The sequence below is a fragment of the Equus asinus genome, chromosome 3 (genome assembly GCF_041296235.1).
Source record: "Equus asinus isolate D_3611 breed Donkey chromosome 3, EquAss-T2T_v2, whole genome shotgun sequence".
Classification (NCBI taxonomy): Eukaryota; Metazoa; Chordata; class Mammalia; order Perissodactyla; family Equidae; genus Equus; species Equus asinus.
Genome location: NC_091792.1, coordinates 94,185,031 through 94,205,280, shown reverse-complemented (window position 1 = coordinate 94,205,280; position 20,250 = coordinate 94,185,031). Strand labels below are relative to the sequence as shown.

The window sequence follows — 20,250 nt, the reverse complement described above, 5'->3', positions numbered from 1 at the left end:
TATGTAGGTCTGCACCTGGGATCCAAATACATGAACCCCAGGCTGCAAAAGCAGAACGCATGAACTTAACCAGTATGCCATGAGGCCGGCCCCTATATTACTACTTCTAGAAGTAGTTAGAAGTAATTAGTAATTCTAGAAATAAACTATATTATATCTAATTCAGATTTTATTATTCCCATTGTGTGAGGATGTTTAGAATCCAAACCAGATCTGTCTGAATGCAAATCCCCTGCTCTTTTGACTATGTCACCCTCCTCTCAGTGCTTTTCTCTTCAGTTAGTAATTTTAGAATCATAATCTGTGTGTTCCTTGGGTTTGACATACAGTGCAGACCCTGGTCTCAGCAAGCTCTCCACAAACTGGCCTTGGAGCTCTCTTTTTGTTCTTTCAGATGACGGCATTCTTGCGCTGGTAAATTGGAGTCCCTGGGATAGGTGCCACTGTCTAGGTTCTCTTGTGAGAAAAGAGGTTCCATCTATCACAGGCTGGTAACTGAATCAGCCTGGCTAGACTTTATTTTCTGGTGTGAGGGGAACAGAAGAGGTATAGTACGTGGAGCTTCAGTGATCTATCCCCATTACTTAATTCCTAGACATGGGACGTATGCCCCAGGAACACTATAACTGATAGGTGGAGGTGGAGGAGAAGGGAGTACAGGGTAGGGGTCTGAGGACTAGAGACCCAACTTGGGGAAGCTGAAATATAACAGGGAAGGATGATTTCATTAGGAGCAGGAACTGAGAAGGGGAGAAATGTTGAGTTAGCTGTGGCAGTGCAGTACTCACTGGGCACATAGAAATGAAATGAGCATTAGGGAGAGTGATTTCCAAGCCAGACTTTCTCAAGGAAGGAGCATGTATCACAGGAATTGTTGGAGTGCATCTTACTCCTGTTTGTAAAGATACCTAGAGAAGAGAATTCTCCAGCCTCCTTGAGGTGCTGTCTTTGATTGTTTCAGTGTTTGGGAATATCTGGTTTTAGAATTTCTTATATGAAGGAGCTTGCAGCAAGAAAAGATGACCCGGGGAGTCAAAGGAGCCTGATATTATCTTGTTGCGCCTAATTGCATAAACCTAGCATTTACCCACACGAGTACCACCTTCAGAGATCCATTTTGGTTTTTGTATTCCATTATGGTTTAATTGTTCTGAAATGGTCAAGTGCAATGTTGACGATTTTACATAAAGGCATCTGTGGTATATACGGGAGGCCTCAGCCCTCTCACATTTGTGATTTGCTGATTAGAGACTTCATATTTTGGTAACAACTCACACTTTCATCGCAGAATAACTTTTCTGTATCTATGGGGTTAGGTTCAAGTTGTCAGGTTCTATGGGGGAGGCTTGGTCTTTGGTGCCTAGAGACAGGTAGAGGTCACAAGGAATTCTGAGTGAGGAGCTCTGTGGTGGAGCTGCTGGAGGGGGAAGGGTGGGAGAAGGGGAGAAGAAGGTCACAGGATAACAAGTGTCGGAAGCCAGGGAATTGGGGGAAAAGACACATTCATAGATAGCAGGAGGAACTAAAAGCAACGGGAAGGGAGGCAGTGTATAATGTGTCAATTAAGAATTCAGTCTCTGTTTAATAATAGACAACAATTATTGAAGGCTTACTATGTGCTAGTTATGCCAAGCACTTGTCGTGGGTTATCTCCTTTAATCCTCACAGCTCCCACATGAGTAGGCCCTGTTATTATCTTTCTTTTATAGATGGGAAAACTGAAACTTGGACAGGCTTAGTAACTTACCAAAATCACACAGCCACTGAGTGGTAGATCTGGGATTCAAAACTAAAAATATCTCACCCCAAGGGAACAACTTTTACTGTTATGCTCTGGAGTTAGACCTATGTTCCAACCTGGCTCTGATATGCACAAACCTTGTGACCTTCAGCAAGTTGCATTAACCTCATTGAACCACAGATTTCCTCTCTGTGAATTATGGCATTTAATAATACCTACTTCATAGTGTTGTTATGGGTTTTTAATTTATGATGTGAGCAATGCATTTAAAGGGACTGGAAGGGTATCTGGTTCCTGGTAAGTATCCATACATGTCAACGGTTATTATCATTAAATTACATGATGAACATGGGAGTCCTCAGCAGTGTTTTTCAAAATGTAGGTATTGATCCATCTTTAGTCATAAAATGAAATTAGTGGTTCATGACCAATGTTTCTTTTCAAATTAAAAAGAATAGAATAAGATGGAATAGAATAGACAAAAATTGGTGTTTCTTATATATAGTAAAAGTAAGAATAGTTTCATGTTTTAACTTGCATTTTTGTGTGTGTGCGCACATCTTGCATGCTGGGTAGAAATGAAAAATGTATTTCTGATTATTGATAACTGACAAAAAAATATTTAAAAATATCCTTTAAAGTAGCAGTTCTCAAAGTGCGGGCCCAGGACCAGCAGCATCAGTTTCACCAGGGAATTTGTGAGAAACGCAAATTACTGAGGCCCACTTGGACTCAGCCAGTTGCACTTGAGAAGGCCTCAAGGTGATGAAGGACCACGGAGTATTCAAAAGTGGCATTTGCAAGTGATGAAAAAATTAGATAAGGGTACATCTCAATTACTTAAGAGTGGTTAAAAGTATATGTTGCATTGTATTGACTACAGATTTAAATTCTCCGCAGAATGCTGTCCTTTTGTTGTCTGACTTTGGTTTTGTGTAGTTATTTCTTCTATTTTTTCTATGGCACCTGTTCACAGTATAGGTGGGTAAGTCCCACAGGAGTCAATTAGTTTATATGTAGAAGGACATTGAGTAGTTGCATCCTGTGCTGTCTTCTAGAACTACAAGATAAAAACTTAACATTCTTTGTAGTAGCCCTGAGCCCTGAGCCCTGAATATCTAAGTTGTATTCAACTTGAAACATTTTAATGATAGTTGTCCAGACGTCTGAACAGCTGTAAAATTGGGAATTAAATTAAGAACTCATAAAAAAACTGCATTCAATATTTTACTAATTGAAACATTTATTTTTGAAAAGCACGTGCAGACAAGAAGACATTGGAAATCTAGTGAATGCAATACTAATACCGATGATAAACAGAAAAAAATATTTTTGGTAAAAGTGGGAGTGATTTAATTTTTATAGTGGGGTATTCTTTTGCCCTTAAAGAAAACAATGAATGTGTTTAAGATATTTACTGATTGTACGCCATTATTTTAAAGATAGAGCAGATGGTGTTGCATTGACCAGCCTTTGTTCATTACTGTGTTTTACTGTTGTATTCGGTTTTTGGTTGGAGGGTGTATTTACTTTAAGATTTAAAAGTATCCTATTTGAAAACACAGCATCCAGATGCGCTAGAAAAGATTTGAGGACTTTATTTTCCCTTTTTCAAGAAAGAACATCACCTTGGATTTTTAAGAAGCAGCTTTTCAATAGGCATATATTACCTTTTCTAAAAGTAACTTCTTAGAGGGTGTGCGAAAATATTTTTCAGGACAAAGGTGTAAGGAAAAACGAGTTTCAGGGGTAAGAAAATCTACCTTCTGGCTCGCCACAGGTAAAATTTCATATTTATACAGTAGCTTGAGAGAGGTTTTGAAAGATCCTTGTTACTTTGCAATCTGTGGTTAGAGAAGAGTGAAAGGGAAGCGAGCTAGGAGGATGTGGGCTCTGCCCCTACTTCTGGTATTCACTAGCACCTGTGAATTCGGGCAAATCCCTTAGTTTTCTGGACTTTAGTCTCCTTATCTAAAAAATAAGGGGTTGGAGAAAATACTTTCTTAGATTGCACTAGCCTTGAGAAAGTCTCTAAATGCTAGTGATTTTTTTTTCTTGAGCAATTTTGATAAGAATGTGTCCATGTGTATGCATTAGCAGAGCTCTGAAAAATGGAAGTTTGGCTTTATAGAAGAGTGAGGATCTGGAAGCCATATAGATTACATGATAAAGTTTTGTTTGACCTTTCCTTGACAAATTTCATGTGCGAATAGACTAGTGTTCTTCAGCTGGGTTTGGGGGCTTGGGTGATACCACTCACTAGGAGGCATCTGGAAATGCAGGGGTGTTTACTGTCAACACAGTGATTAGGTGAAGCTACTGGCATTCAGCGCCCAGGAGTCAAGAATGCCATACTTCATGCCATGTGTGGGACACTCCTTCACTACAAAGAATTTCCCTCCCAAAAGACCAAGAATCTCCCCGTTGAGAAACTGGCTAAGAAAGTTACAAGACTGAATTTTAACTCCATATTTTATAAAGTCATCTGGGAAATTGGAAATGAAGTCGTAAACAATATCTGTTCTTAGATGACAACTGGTGCTCATGATGCATGAGCATGAACAGTCTCCAGCCCCCTGCACTGTATATGGACTATGTAGTACAAAAAGCAGGGAAAATCTCAGCTCTGTTCGTACGCAAATCTCAGTATGCAAATAGAACTTTAAGACTTACTAGGAGTAGTTCTTTGTGTATGAAGTTTCTAGTTTCCTGATGACAGCTGTATTTTTAATGAAGTGGCTTACGGAAGTTTCCGTTCAATGTAACTAGACATTTCTTGTGTTCAAATAAATGCCATGATTAAGGTGTTAAATGCCTAGATTTGATTCTCTGTGATAAGAAAAACCACTCGCGTAACAGCTCTGTACATGACGCTCAGTGACATGATCACTTCCTGTTCCTCCTCTGGTCCGCTTCTCCTCTTGGGTTGGCCTAGTGTATTCTGAAGGATGGAACCCATTCAGCCCCAGGGACTCACCCAGGCCTGTCTCAAGCACCTTGATAACGTTTTCAAATTTGAGGTGAACTTTGCTTTGTAATCACTTACACAGGGTCATTTTCTTACAATTCTTTTCCCTCTTCCATCTTTCTTCTTGCATTTCTCAGGTCCTTGGTTGGTCAACGTGTACATTTTTAAACTACTGCTTATATTCAGCTCTCGGGTACTGAGGGTATGAAAGATGTTGTATGGATAAATTTGTTGTCTAGCAAACGAAAGCCAACTTTATGTTTTCCAGGAATGAAAGGGAACGAACACCCTTTTCTCCTTTCTTTGGCGAATCTGGGCCCTAATGCCTTTGTAGGAGATGGGGAAGGGAGGTGTAATTGAGATGTGTAACCTTGTTTTCCTATAAACTTGGTAAAAATTAGATTTTAGGAGAAGGTTGAAATTACAGAATTAAAAAAGAAATCGCTTGGGTAATCTTTCACATTCATTATCTATGCTGGGCCTCCACAATTGACAAATTAAAAGTTACATGCTACATTCCCCTCAGAATGGATTTATCCAACATCAGAACAAAAAGCTCACTTAGAACATAGCTATTACCATCTTACCTCAGTCTTTTAATATGGAAAATGATGTGGGCCAGGACACAGTCAGGACGAGGCCGGCCAGGCTCTTGATTTTGGTGACTGGTTTTTCTATCCCGCTGCCCTATTCCTCAGAGGCCTTTCTTACCTCGAGTTCCCTGAGACAATTAAATCCAAATGCTAGCCGAAGGCAGCAAACGCATATAATGAATTACCTCCTCTGCTCTGCCACTGGAAGAGTACTCGTTAAGTACCATCTGGCAAAATTGAGAAGAGTCGTTCATGATTTTCTGAGTTCCATTGTTTAGGTGAGGAATTATGACTGAAAAAAGAGCAAGTGAATCTGTAATTAACATTTTAAAAGGCATTTTTACTGGCCTAGATTAACCCTAAAGGCAGCTGAAAAGTATGCCATATTAAAATCAAAGTGTAATTTGTAATCCTTTCTGGTTTTGATTACATTTTTAAGCTAATTCCTCGTAATAATATTAATTATGTTGAACCCCTTTAATATGAATGTTCTTAATGCACTGCGGATTTTCATTCAATTTGGTCTTTAAGCCACACTAGAACTGTACATTGTTCTCTTATTTTATGCTGTTCATATTCCTGGAAAACAAAGAAATAAGTAAGCCTGATGATATTTAACAGTTGAGACTTTGTGCAGAAAACAAAAAGACAAAAACCAAATGTAAGTGGTTAATCTCTTTAAGCACTGCCTTGACGAGTCGGAGAATCATTGAAAGTGGGTGAGAGATTGGAGGAGGGGGAACCAGGCTCCCGCTCATGGTGGCTGCTGTGTAAAGCTGAGAAACAGGGAGAGTTCTTTCTGTGCAGCACTTTTATTCTCTCTCTGTTTGCGGTCCCATCGTCTACTGTTTAATTTGTGGAACATTCCAGGGAGTATCCTTAGCTTCCCTGACATGAGCCTGGCACTGGGGCTTGACGGCTCTAAGGGACTCCTTTCTGAAACAGGGGAGGGCAAAGAGAGCATCAGGTGTGCGCCACTTGGCTCAGCTGGTTGAGACGGACTCTGCATCGGGAGCAAGGTGAGACCTTTGTGCCGCTGAGCTATGGGATGCCAGAGCGTGCTCCATCTACCTTTGCAGGCAGTTCTGAAAAGTGTAGGATGCTATCACAGAAAAATGGAGTTACTCCTGTATCTCAAGAGAGAACACTAAATGCTTAAACTTCCTTTAGATGTTTGCAAGGGGATCAGTGGTGTCACATCTGGGGCTCTGCTTCTAATAAATTTGTTTTCAAGCAAGAATAGGACTCTAGTGGCTTGTGAAGCTTAGTTCTTATTTGTTTAGCAAATAACACTGACCAAATGCATAGCAGTAATAATAGTGACATATTTTTTTTACTGCTGTTTTCTGTTTGTTTGATGTAATAAAGATTTTCTTAATGTCTTAGAAAGAGCTGTTAAGTAAAATTAAATTATATTGAACTATTTTGTGGAAATGCCAAGCAATTAATGTATGATGTCATTTACGAGCTGTATTATTAATGTGAAATGCTAAAATAATTAGAAAGAGTAAATGATATGCAAAGGTCATATTACTGTGAGCCTGGAGGGGGCAGGAATGAAGAGGAAGTGTAAAGAGAAAGAGAGAAAGAATAAACAAATACATGTGTAATGTTAAGGTGGAAGGCGCTGCAGTTGCTGGTGATGCTTCTAGTAGTCTGGGACATGCTGAGTTACAGCTGGTGCTGCTGTTTGTCAAGGTTGTCAGGGAACAGATCCTGTGACTGCTTAAGAGATTCGAGATTGATTCCTGATCCCAATGTTGACCCATAAATTGTAACCAGAATAATTAGGACTGTGTTTACAGACTTGGGGGCAGGCAGGGAAGGCCTTTGGTAACGTTATTTCCAATGGACCAGGTTAAATTTTTATCTTAAACCCGAGTGTTGATTTGAAACAAAGGTATTAGCTGGTTTTTCTTGAGTTTGTAGTTTGCAACTTCCTGTTACTCTATTGTTAAGTTTCCAGAGGATTCTCTTAGAATGAGTTCACGAAAGAACCAGTCTACCTGCCTGCTTTCTGAGATCGAAGTTGGTGCTGTAATTGATTTTAATGAGAGGCAGGGAAGCACCATTATTTTTGACTGTTGAGAACTGGAGTGAACAGTTCAGCCTAGAATGTTGGTTTGGCAGCTTTTGGAAAGTCATTGACCTGGCAGCCCCAACTCCTGTTAGAATGAGACCTTTACCTCTGCAGGTCCAGGAGTGGAGCACTTTTTGTTTGTGGTAAGTAAGTGGCATTATTTGAGAGTTTTTTTCTGTTTTTTTTTTTTTTCTAAAACAGAACTTGTGTGGCGTGATAGTGTAAAAGCCTTCATTACTGTATAATTTATTAATGAATTTTTCCCCATTGAGACGATTCAGGATAGTTTTGAGTCTCAGATTTTTTGACCTTCGTATTTTCAGTCCAACAAGTGCTGCTTTCTGCAGACTCCACTTTGCCTTTTATTAATAGGTTTTGTTTGGTTTCACACTCTTCTGATATTCAAGCACGATTGACTCTTTTTTCATCTATGAGTGGTATTTATAAGGGTTAGTACAAAACTTGGTATTCTGGGTTGATCAATTATCCTATTATCTTGCTTTATTCTCTTCAACGTTTTGACTAAATCAGGCATGATACTAAATGTCTTGCAATTTATCACATAAAAATAATGCTTTCTTAGACTAATTTTAAGTTGATAACTTTTTCATAATTAATGACTGTTTTTAGTTTATAATTTATTTTTTAGTTCATTCTTAGTGAACGTGGTCCATTTCTTCCATTTAAAGTGAGCCCGTAAGAATGTAACAGTTTTGTTCTTCTTACTTCTGCTAATTTTTGTATTTGACTTTAAGTAGTAGATTCAGAAATTATGACTATAAAAATATGTAGTGGAAACTAGTCTCTTCTGCTATTAATTGCTGCTTACTGTTCTGTGACTTTTTCACTCTTTTATATTGTTAATAAGTCCGCCGTTTCTATTCCGGCTCAGGTGTTATCTAGAAATCACCAGGACTCCTGTGGTCTTTTCATACTCTCAGGGCCGTGTGGAAACCAGACCGAAGAGAGCAGTGATGCTGGGCAGGGCTCCCAAGAGGGATTCTGAGTGGGTTGGGTACTTACTGGGGTCTTGGCGCTGGTGTTTTTCATCTAGACGTCTGCCATGAATCTACGCTTGCTTCTTGGTCCAAGAAAGGCACTGGCCAGAGTACCTTGTTAACCAGGAGACCAAGGACTTTGTCATGTGATGACCAGCCTCCAGCGCCTCTGGGTGTCTGTAATGCCACCTCAGAAAAATGAATCTTAAGTTTCCTTAGAAGTTTCGGCAGCTTCATCTTCTGAATTCTAACGATCTTGAAACTGTATTGAGCAGGTGACAGCTATGAGTTAGTGACCACATTGACAGCCCCTTCACTTCCTTCTAATTCAAAGTGGTAGGCCCTTCCTCTTTGAAGTTCAGTGTCTTGCTTCTGTCCTTTCTCTAACTGCTTTTTTCTTCCTTTTCTCTTTCTTCCATTTTGACCCCCTTTACTTTCTTTCTGTCTGTGCTTTATCTGTTTATGACTGTAGGAGCTTGTCATAGGAGTTTCCTCTTCTCTTCCCATATTCCTCCTTCTTAGTGTTCATGGTGTTTATCTGGCCCTCTTTCTTCTTCAGTTACACATTTCCAGGATGTACTGCATTGACCGTGGTTTTTGTTTGTTCCCTTTTGGTGAATCCATGCGCTAAATATTGCCCTTTAACTGTCCCAAACTGCTTGAGCGATCCATTGTATACTTATTTTCTAATCCTACCCCCATAAAGCTTTTGTAGAAATGTAAATCAGATAAGCAGCGGATTTGCCAAATATTTCATTGGTTCTAGGTACAAAACAAAAAGACAAAATCACTGACTTGAAAAGATATATGCACCCTCATGTTCACTGCAGCATTATTTATAATAGCCAAGATGTAGAAACAATCCAAGTGTCCATCTATGGATGAATGGATAAAGAAATTGTGGTATATATACAATGGAATATTATTCAGCCATAAAAAGAATGAAATCTTGCCATTTGCAACAACATGGATGGACCTTGAGGTCATCGTGCTAAGTTAAATAAGTCAGACGAAGAAAGACAAATGTCATATGATCTCTCTTATGTGTATAATCTAAAAAATACCCAAAACAACCAAGCTCATAGATTCAGAGAATAGATTGATGGTAGCCAGAGGCAGGGGGTGGGGGGTGGAAGAAATGGGTGAAGGGAATATAAATTTATTAAGAAATTAAACAAAAAAACACTCTTGATTTGAGAGTAAATTCTGATGTTCACTAGCAGTGGCAAGTCATTTAAAATATATTATAAAATGGGGTTAATGATCAAATGAGATGATGTAGCTGAAAGCATTTCGTGGTGCAAAAGACAGTTATTGTTACTGAGATTTACTATTGAAGAGGATCACCATTCAATATCATAGGACGTTTTAATATTTATATGTTAGGGGCTGGCCCCGTGACCGAGTGGTTAAGTTTGCTTGCTCCCCTTCAGTGGCCCAGGGTTTTGCAGGTTTGGATCCTGGGCGTGCACATGGCACCACTCATCAAACCATGCTGAGGCACGTCCCACATAGCACAACCAGAGGCACTCACAGCTAGAATATACAACTACGTACTGGGGGGCTTTGGGGAGAAGAAGAAGGAAAAAAATAAAATTTAACTTTCTATTTTGAAATAATTTCATACATATAAAAATTTGCAAAATGTAGTACACAGAATTCCCCTATAACCTCTTCTAAATGTTAACATCTGAAAGTTATCAAAACTAGGAAATTAACTTCTATCTAATACTATTAACTGATCTATAGAGGTTATTCTCGCTTCATAAGTTGTCTCACCAATGTCTTTTTTCTGGACAGGATACAAGCAGCAATCATACGTATGTTTAGTTGTCATGTCTATTAGTCTCCTCTAATCTGAGACAGTTCCTCAATTTTCCTTTGTCTTACTTGATCTTGACACTTTTGAAGAGTAGTGACCAGTTATTTTAGAGAATGCCTCTCCATTTGAGTTTTCTCATGATTAAATTCATGTTATGCATTTTTACAAAAAGTGCTGTAGAATGAGGCTATGCCCTTCTCAGTTTGTCATATCAGGAAGCACATGATTTCCAAGAGTCTAATTACTAAAGATGTTAACTTTGATTACTCATTTGAGGTCTGCCAGGTTTCTCCACTAAGTTGCTAGCTTCCTTTATTTTTTTGCAGGGAAGGATTTTCCCTGAGCTAACATCTGTTGCCTATCTTCCTCTTCTTTGTTTTCCTCCCCAAAGCCCCAGTACATGGTTGTATATCCTAGTTGTAAGTCCTTCTAGTTCTTCCATGTAAGCCACTGCCACAGCATGGCTACTGACAGGCGTGTGGTGTGGTTCTGCAACTGGGAAATGAACCCAGGCTGCCAAAGCAGTGAGAGTGCCAAACTTTAACCACTAGGCCATCAGGGCTGGCTCGCTAGTTTCCTTTTTGTAATTAGTAAGCTTCTTGTGGGGAGATACTTTAAGACTATGTAAATGACTAGTTTTTTATCGTACCACCAACTTTAGCAGTCACCAGTGATTCATGATTGAAACAGTTGTCACTCTCATGTTTGCCAAACGGTAATTTTCTATTTTATCATTCCTTCTACATTTGTTAGTTAAAATTCCTCTGTAAGAAAGAGCTTTCCTTTCTCCTCCACTTATGTACTTACTCCATTATTTCTTTATATCAGTATGGACTCATGGATATTTGTTTTATTCTGTGAGTTATAATCCATTACAACTCATATTTATTTTGTTGCTCAAATTGTCCAGATTTGGCCATTTGACCAATCTTCAAGTTGCCTCTGTGTCCTTTCTTCATATCACCACCATTTTTTAGAACACTTCTTATTTTCTGGTACCATAAAATGCTCCAGGCTCATGTTGTACTTTTTCTGATCCAGCCCTTGAATCAGCCATTCAAGGAGAGCAGATTTCTTTGATTGTAGAATCGTGTTTAGAAACCAAGATTTGAGTGTTAGATGTGCTCATTCATAAAATAATGTATCTCCTTTCTCTTATGATAAATTTACTTATTTCCTGAGTTCTCCAATGCACATAAAACACGTTCAGAATTACTAACCTATATATCTGTGAAAAACAAATTTACTAATAGAGTACAATATTTGTGTAAAATTATTTTTTTCTTTAGGCTTAGAGAATAGAGTTGAAACACTAAGGCCTATAAGGAAATCTGTGGAGATATCTTCTTCTTCTTGATCCGAATATTTGCATACTTTAGCAAGTTCCCTACAAATCAAGGGCTTTTTTTTTTTTTTAATAGATTGATTTTGATATCTGCTTTGTTACCAACATGAAAAGGAAACTTCGTATTGCTGATATGTTTTCAGACTGTTGTGGAATTTGGGCAAGTAAGCTGCCCCCAATTAGGAAAATGTAAAACCTCAGAGAAACTGCATATCTTTCTATTTAAAAAATTTGAATTAATCTTTTAAGCTTTTGCTAGAATTCTGTTAGGAGCTAGTGTAAACAATAGTTGATTTATAGTATTGTTTCGAGCCTCTTTCTTCACTCTCATTGTTCTGGGCTTTCGCAATGCTCCCGTCTCCACATTCCCTGATTCTTTTCTTTAAGTCTATGTGAGAATGGAATCAGCCTCATATTGGAAAGTGGAGATTATGTACAAATTTATGGCCTCAGTCCTCATTTCTAACATCACTGAAAATATTGTCTTTCCTAACCAACTCTGCATAAGACATATTCAAAGAGACAAGGGGAACTTTTTTCTATTGTGCATACCTTTTGTCATTATTATGGGTATGTATCACAGTTTTTATTTGATAGAAAAAGAAAAAACAGAACAAAATCCCAAACAGAAAATCAAAGCCCAGCCTTTGGTCCTCTGTTAATTAGCTAAACTTTAAACGGCTGAGATCCGACTGAATCCCAGCTAATACCTGCTGTTCAGGTTTCCTCCCATCCTCACCCTTTAAAAAATCTATTTAATTTTAGGTGGAATTGACAACACAAATAACGTCGTTTTTCTAGTATTCATAGAAATGTTTGTTCCATTTTCTTGGAGGATGTGGTACTTTTACATTTCCTCCATAGAGAGTAGGACTTTCATCACCTGCACTTTAAATTCTTCCCCTTCTTTGGGAAACTGTTTGTTACAGTAGCTCTGAGTACATAGGCTCTGAGTTAATTACTTGAGTTCAGATCTTTACTCTACCCTCTGTGTGAGAACTGTGTGGTTCTTAGTTAAGCTACTTAATCTCTGTTGGCCTTAGTTTCTTCTTCTGGAAAATGAGAACAAAATAGAACTCCTTTATGTGGTTGTTGTAAAGTTTAAATGAGCTAACAGATGTACAGTGCTTAGAAGCATGCCTGGCACAGAGTAAGCACTCACCAAATGTTATTGCTGTCATGGTTGTTATTACTTGTGGACCCAACCTCGCTTTGGGTCTTGTCATCATACCTGCATTTTCTAGACTACTAGATACCTGGATGTTTAAGAGACATGGGCACAATAAAGAGTAGGAGTAGTTATTTTTGCATTACAAAGAGTTAAGAGTAGGCATCTTCAATTCCTTAGGTGAGAATGAAGTGAAAGAGATGACTATTATTTTACTGTATGCTTTTTACTCTCTTAGTATCTTTCATATTGAGTTGTCTCTCACATGTGAAATAAAATAACAGAAAACAGCTTTCTTTCAAGTTTCTGTAATCAAGTACAATAAGATAAAATTTCGTGAAAAGTCCCTAGACAAGGAGTGACCTAAGCCGAAAATAGGCGCTCCAACCTGACAAGCCATTTTGTTTCTCTGAAAGACAAGACCTGTAAACAACAGAGTATACCAGTCTCTTTCCCTGGCTTGACCCTGGGTTTCAGTGACAAGGAGAGGGAGCTGGAAGGTGGAGGGGGGAAGGATAGGAAGTGCTCAAGAGAGGAAGAATAGCCCAAATCAAGTAACAGTTAGGCACCGAAAAAGTTTACTGTTATGAATCAGGAATTATCAAATATGAGGGCCAATTGACTTCTGGTGGGATGTTTATTTTTAATAGTGTGTCCGCATTTAGTACTCTATAATGTGATAGGTGTTGCAAGCATTTCTTATGCCTAGATCGAGGTATGATGGTGACTCAGTGCTCAGGTTTCTCTCCTTAGCTGTAGTTTATGAGGGTCAGCATTATTTCTCTTGGGTAGAGAAAGAAAATTTTCATCTTTCAATGGTACCACTTATTGTATATATGTTTGTGTCCCATTTAATTTGGTAGCTTCCAAACCCTGTGGAATGTATGAAGTAGTTAGACTGCTGTTATTCTTGTGAGATTTTATCTTTTACCTTAAATAGCATAGTGAACTCTTTCTTTTAGTGAATGCATTTTCCACCATTAGTCACACTTAGTGGTTACAAAGCTCTGTTTTCTTTTATACAAATGCCAACATTTTTGTAACTTCTTGGCTTATGAAGGGTGCATGTTTAGAGTTACTGGGAAGTGTGGAAAGGAAGATATCACAGGTGGTTATTTACTGAGGTTTAATAAGAGAGTCACCGATATGGTATTGTCACCCTTTGTCTGCAGAAATCTAGGAAAGCTTTCGGTTGCATGTGCCTTTCTGGCTTAGCAGTTGTAAAACAATTACAGCTTGTGAGTGTCACCATGTGACAGGGCCATTGACAGCACAAATAGGGCCGTTGCAGTTACAGTTGATTTGTGCACGGGAATCCTTGGTATGGTGGGAATGTTTATTTGTTTACTTTTCATAACCTAAAGTAAAGAACTCCTTTCTTGAAGAAGTCTATTTTCCCTCTGGCTTTTGAGAAGATTATAATCTTTTGCATGATTTATTGATCACCTTTTGACCACAAGTCTTTGTCGTGTCTATTGGACAGGTTTTAATCACAAGAACAAAGTTTAATAACATATCAATAAAAATGGCCATGCAACAATGTGAAGACAAACATACTCAACCTCTAGAATATATTCAGCTGTAATAATAAAAAAGCACAGCATTAGGTACTCCATGATTTATGATTTGTTCCACATTTTCATGTGAGTTTTCCAGATTCCTAGCTATAGACATCAGCACCCATATTTTGGTCACAAGTTGAAAACCTTTTAGGAAATTGGTATTACCCAAATGTCTTTTGATGAAAGTCTGTACTTCCTGGGAGAGGTCCCACCAATAGAATATTGAGGGATGAATATGAAATTTATGGATAGACATAAAAGGAAGGAAGTCATTTTCTGAAGTTTTCAAATGAACAGGGAAGGAAGGAGGTCATTTCAGACAGAGGAAGACCACGTGCAAAGAAACAATGTTGCGATGACAATGTTAGGAGATGTTTGGTAAATGTCCAGGAGTTTAGGATGAATTTAGACACTGCTGATGAAGAGGAAGGAAAGGAGTCAAGAATTGTGAAAGGGTTAAAGTGACTAAACTTGGTGACTAATTAACGGAAGGAGGTTAGAGAGAAGGGGATTGGAAGGACCTTAACCAACCAAGCTTGTTAGTCACAGATGTTAGTGACTAAGTCTCCCTATGCCCCATCATGAATAGCCCAATCAGGGTATTAAATCACGTGCTTTTGTGAAGCCTAAAAATAAGGTTTCATGTCTCAACTCTGTCTGTCTTATGTGCAGCTTTGGGGAGCTTTGGGGAAACAACTTCTGTTTGCATTAAATTCTGGAAAAGAAGATTTACTTCTCAGAGATTTTATAAAGACATTGGAGGAGAGAAGTCATTTTGTAAAAGCTATATAAATGCAAAATGTATCGTTATCCTGTATGTAGCCCACTGCTACTAATCGTCAACATTAAAAATATCTATTTGCAAAATCAGTTCCTCTATGCTAAATTAAGAAACGCGACACTGCCTCCCTAATTTTTCATTTATACTGTTGTAGCAGTCTCCGGACACACCACAGCTTTGCCATACACTTGAGTCTCCCCAGCATTCAGTTCCCTTCTCTGTTTTTTTAATTTCTGATCTAAATGAAACAAGATGTAGTTGGGTTGACTTCCTTTTTCTCTTAAGTTGGCTAATGAAAAGGGTGCAACCCTTTTATCCAAGTAAAATAAATGCACAAGCCATGAGGCAGGCTAATAGTTTATTTTCTTTTCTTTGGTGACAGAAACAAGGAGATTTTTGGGAGGAAACAAAATACTTGTTTGCAGAGAATCAGTGTAAATGTGTCAAAGGCGGCTAACATCTTGACTCTCATCCAGACACCTACTCCAGGGGAACTGAGGACACAGGAAAATAATGGGCATCTTTAATACCTGGCTTGGCTCTCAATGCCAGATTTCCACGTGGCTTGTACCCTAGTGAGCTGGGCCGGGCCTCGCTCAAGTTTTGCCGACAGAAACTGTAACCCCACACTAGACAGAATGCAGCCCAAATGGCTTGTGATGTTATTTTCTCTATAGTCTTCTTAACTTTGGTATTTAAAGTTTTTGTTTTACTAATGGTAAAAGGAAGAAAGCCCTAGAACAGAGTGACTCTGTGCCTCATTTCTGGGCTGAGCCTTATGCTGAACTGCCTCTAGAGGGTGAGAACCCCTCCCCGAAGGGGGGACCTCCACAGGCCTCATCGGTTATCCTGGTCACAAGAGAGTGAAGAGAGCTGGGAGAGCCTTTCTCCCCCAAAGCCTGGAGAAGAGTTAGGATCTTTGGAAATAGGAGCCTGCAATCTACACTGTAACAAATTCCTCAAGTGAGTCTTTGGTCCACTAAAGTTTAAGAATATTTACTAAAAATTCTACCTCCTACTATGGTCCTCTTATGAAAAAACAAAATGCAGCTGTATATAACCAATAAGCACATATCCACATCTCTAAGAAAATGAAAGGTATCTCTAAGAGAAAAGGAACAAATCATTAAGAACTTGTTCTTTTCAAATATTATGATACATTTATTTTTTCTTTCATTTGCTTCAGACAACTTAGACTTTCACGAGATTAACTGGTGTCATTCATGAGATCAGAGAAGAAAGCTTTCAGTGAAGCGCCTCATACTATTTCACAGCTGGTTCTTATTTATAATCAGCCTATTGTTCGTTTAGTTATTCTTACTACAGTGTTATTACTTACTAGGTCTTGCTCAGAAAGACTTCTAACTTAAATTAGATCTATTGTTTTACAGTAAGAACATTTACCAATGTTTGAAAGAATGTATGAACATATACCTTGGTATGCCATCAACATATGCCATCTTGGTAATGGCAGCGTTGTTAAAATGAATGGATGGCTTTCTAAGTTGACTAGATTAAAAAGGCCATCAGTGATATGTGGGAGACGCAAGTTAAGTTCAGTGTACTTCCTAGAATTTCGAGCTCTAGTTTTTTTTTTTTTTTAAAGATTTTATTTTTCCTTTTTCTCCCCAAAGCCCCCCGTACATAGTTGTGTATTCTTCGTTGTGGGTTCTTCTAGTTGTGGCATGTGGGACGCTGCCTCAGCGTGGTCTGATGAGCAGTGCCATGTCCGCGCCCAGGATTCGAACTAACGAAGCACTGGGCCGCCTGCAGCGGAGCGTGCGAACTTAACCACTCGGCCACAGGGCCAGCCCCAAGCAATAAATATTTTTGAATCATCAACTCAGATGCAGATTGTTCGTGGCCTCAGAAGGGAATACAGGAGTCCATAAGACTTCATGCTTTCCCATGTGGTACTTAGAAATCTGGTATGGTAAGTACGAAACACATTTTAAAACTTGGAAATATAAAATGACATACAGTAAAGGACTAAATTTGGTAGATTCTAATTATTTGGGAGTTTAGGGGAAAACCAAACAAATGTGAACTGAGGTTGTGTAAAAGGCTATACAGTGAAGAGGGGATTGATCTTGGCTGGTCAGATCTGCATGCACTAGGGGAGGGAGTTCCCAGAGATCTGCACATTGACGCATTGGGCTTTCTTTTGGGTCATTGATTACTTTTCGGTGACTGTCTACTTGCCTTTTTACTCACTGGGATGTGAACTACTACTGTTTATCTTACTTCCCCATTCCAAAGCCTTTGTTGCCTGGTACATAGTGGGTATTCAGTTCTATATTTATGAATGTCATCAATATCCGAATAGATAAATGAGAGCATTCTCATTGGAAGAAAGAGAATAACCAACGAAACAGGGATGGGCATGAGCATTGTGACATGGGTAGCAACAGACCTTTCAGTTCCATTTCTGATCTAAGGTAAAGAAGTGAAAATGGCTCCTAACTGCTTCCCGGGGTTGATGGAGATGTTCACACATTAAGTGAAAGGAATTGATAAACTATAGTGTACTCTGCAAATCCCAGATTTCACTATTACTTAGCTTGGGACAGGTTCTTATTCATCTTTGTAGTTATCTCTTTGCATAGAAACAGATATTCAATAAATAGTTGTTTAATAAATGAATCAAAGAATGAATGGGAGGTCCCTACCCTTGCCACTTTCTGTATTTCTGTTTTCTATCTGCCTGAAAATTCAGAGAGCCACTCTTATAGAAAAGCATCAAAATTCTGCTTCAACTTTGAGGAGCGGCTTGAAGTCTTTGCTTATAAATAAAGTTGATGTGTATAAGTCCATGAATCTTTTCATATTTCTTTTCCTTTTCAGCACTAGTAAAAAAATTTTCTTTGCTATTCTTATGTAATTAACATTGATGCAGATTTTTGAAGTTTCCAGATATATGGCCTCAGCGTTGAGTTTTTCCGTTGCATGGGAAGCACATCTCAATTAACCACACCTTCACATGGCTCATGTGGTTCCTTTTATGTAAAGTGGATGGGAAAACATAAAAATCCTTTTTCTCCCTGAAATCCTGATTCAAATATACCCAAAGAAAATAATCTGGGGGCAACAAGGGCAAGATTATTATTAATGAAAATAGTGCACTAAAAATGCCAGCTTTCAAAAAGAGAGAGACCATCTTAAGAGAAACGTTTGCAGAATTGAGTGGTTTATTTTGAAGGTTTCAGGAGTGATCTTCCATTCTTAAATTACAGGTTTCAAAGAGTATTTTTCTGTGATGTACACTTTTGCGTATCTTGCAATTTTATTTGTCAATTATGCCTCAATAAAGCTGAAAAAAAAAAAAGGATTATTTCTCTGCTCGATTCTTAAGCATTTGACCTAACGGCTAAAAGATAAAAATTTTGTCATCACCAGCCAAAAGAGAAACACAATGCAGATCCCAAAGATAAAACTCCAGCACCATGTCTCTGAGCTCTGATAATTCATCGTGTGTAATATTCCTTCCTTCCATTCCCACCACTGTCACCCTGCCCCAGGCGCTCGCCATTTGGTGCCTGGATTCTTGCTGTTTTGTGCAACAGTTTAACCCATCTCGCTTTGGCCTTTGTCGCAGTTAAATCCATCCTTCATATTGTGCTAGTTCAGTGTTATAAACCACTGCTTTTTTCCTGTCTCTCTTCTTTCCCTGAATTGACAGTGGCCTCCTCTTGCGGAGGCTTGCCGGTCCTAATTGAGCCAGTCAACCTTATTTCTTTGTCTGTTCTTCCTCACAGGCTAGTCTTTTGACTGTCCTCCTCCCACATTCCAATATTTCTCCCTTCTTTAGGCCTTTCCCTGCCTGGAATTCTCTCCTCTCTCCTTGTCTGAGTCGTCTCAGGTGTGGTTCCAGTCCTGTGCTTCCGTGAAAGCTTCTCCAGTCTGTTCTTGCAGTGAGCCATCACTCCAGTGTCTGAAGTTTTAGAGAATTCTCTAGCTATACAACTGATTGATCATTTATAAAATTCTGCTTTCTATTATTATATTTTATTTGTATGTCCTAACTGGAAATTTCTTAATTGAATTAAAAAAACCACTAAAATACAAGAAAAAGAGATGTCTAGATTATAAAAAGACACTCACATTTAGAAACATATGCAACATGTTCCAGAAAGAGGACGAAATTATCGATGTATGAAATCTAGAAACGTTCTCTAGCACTAAAAGTTGAAGCAGTACCTGAAGGACATGTTCTCTTGAAGAACATGTATTTTGAAATGCTCATCTGCTCTAACCCAGCAGCATGTTTGTTCTTAGAGCAGAATAAAAGTCTGGTTTGGAATCTGCAACTTTAGTTTTGCTTTTTCGTGATGCTTTTCCCGGTTTGATTATATTAAAGGATGATTTTACTTTACTGGAACCCCAGGACTTTTCATGTGATTTTTAATTATATTTGTATGTTTTATTTGTAATATATTATAATTAAATGTATATTTATAAATTAAATACAATCCATTAAAAATGCTCCTTTTGTGTGATGGACTGCTGTAGTTCTGTGTTTTCCTGGAAAAGTCCTGCTCCTAATAAATATCATATTCTAAGAGCACAAAGATAGCATGGTGACAAGATGTGCCTCCATATTTATGGCCCTTGATCTTTACTATCCAGAAATATTTCTCAGAGATCAAACCACAGCACACTTGGCTCTTGGCACTAGAAAACTTGGGCTTTGATGGTGATCGAGTATTGCACGTAATGTGGCGGCTCTTAAAAGGGACTCTTCAAAATAAAGTGATAGGAATGTACACTGCTCTTTTGTTTCAGGGAGAAGACTTTGCCAAGACTGAAAAAAAGAGAGAGTTTTTAAGTGTATTTTTCCTCCTTCGGGTTTTCTGACTGGGTAGTTATCATTAGGAGAAAGTGCCATGGAATGTGGCTCCTCTCATTCTGTTTCAGCTGGCGCTAGGACCCTGAGGAAAATGTCTGCCACGCATATCGATAAACAGACAGGCAAAATTTCACACCTTCACACATATTCAGCATATTTCCCCCCTCCAGTTTCCCTCCCACCTCCTCTTTCCCTCCCTTGCTCTTTCTGTCTCTCTCTTTCCCTCCACCTCTCCTTCCCAGGTTCTCTGCATGCCTCCTCCCCTAGCTTCAGGCTCATTTTTCTTCCTCTGCTTAACTCATCCTGTTTTTTCTCTTATGTCCATTTCTTTCTCCATCACTTCCGT

General features: G+C 38.7%; 1 protein-coding gene across 5 annotated transcripts in view; it reads left to right on the top strand.

The window, feature by feature from the left end:
* ARHGAP24 (Rho GTPase activating protein 24) overlaps positions 1 to 20,250 on the top strand; it is a 705,468-nt gene that overhangs the window by 248,546 nt on the left and 436,672 nt on the right. Inside the window, exon 1 of one of the 5 annotated variants that reach the window (XM_070505416.1) lies at positions 6,020 to 6,321. The exons of the other annotated variants lie outside the window; for them this stretch is intronic. The gene's annotated coding sequence lies outside the window, so the exon portion shown is untranslated. Of the gene's footprint in view, positions 1 to 6,019; positions 6,322 to 20,250 lie in introns of those variants that run through there. 5 annotated transcript variants of the gene reach the window in all.